The 620-nt window shown below is 32.9% G+C and overlaps 1 pseudogene; it reads right to left on the bottom strand.

The window, feature by feature from the left end:
• Window positions 1–169: 169 nt before the first annotated feature.
• On the bottom strand, window positions 170–348 carry LOC123964959 (annotated as a pseudogene).
• Window positions 349–620: the final 272 nt, after the last annotated feature.

Here is a 620-nt window from a genome sequence, read left to right as displayed (position 1 = left end):
ATTTTCTTTTAATTGCACAATTGCATGAATTTAAACATGTCACCACTTCCCAGCCTCCTGCTCTCAAATAAAAAAAAATATGACACTGCTGTTAATCCTAACATACCTCTGTATATTATGTAACCAAAAGAACATTAAAGAAGTAACACCATTATTTTTCTACATAGAGAGGAGGTGCACCGTTCCTGGAGATACTGCAATACCAGGTCGATGCGTGGAGTGGACGGAGCAAGCCCCTATTCCATCTCCCTGTTCCAAAAATCAATTTAATATATGGTCCCCGGATAGGGGACGTATCAGATATTAAACTGATAAGAACAGATTTTTTTCTTTTGAGAAAAATTTTATTGACACTCAATTCAAACATGATTCATAATATGTCAATTCCAAGTTACCTTTTAAAATACAACACGTAAATAAATAGATAAATGTTCTCTGTAAAACAACATTTAAAAAAAGTGTTTAAAATGCATTACAGATAACGTCATAAATTAAAGGTATAAAATGGTTTTCAGCTTGTCCATGTCAGTGAGTGTCTCTGTTAAAATGTCTTCAAAGCGGAGTGCATTTGTTAAAATAAAACTCACAAAAAATACATGGATAATAAAAGCTCTTCTCCA

Source organism: Micropterus dolomieu, unplaced genomic scaffold, assembly GCF_021292245.1.
Source record: "Micropterus dolomieu isolate WLL.071019.BEF.003 ecotype Adirondacks unplaced genomic scaffold, ASM2129224v1 contig_7197, whole genome shotgun sequence".
NCBI classification, from domain to species: Eukaryota; Metazoa; Chordata; class Actinopteri; order Centrarchiformes; family Centrarchidae; genus Micropterus; species Micropterus dolomieu.
This window is presented reverse-complemented; position numbering and strand designations above follow the sequence as displayed.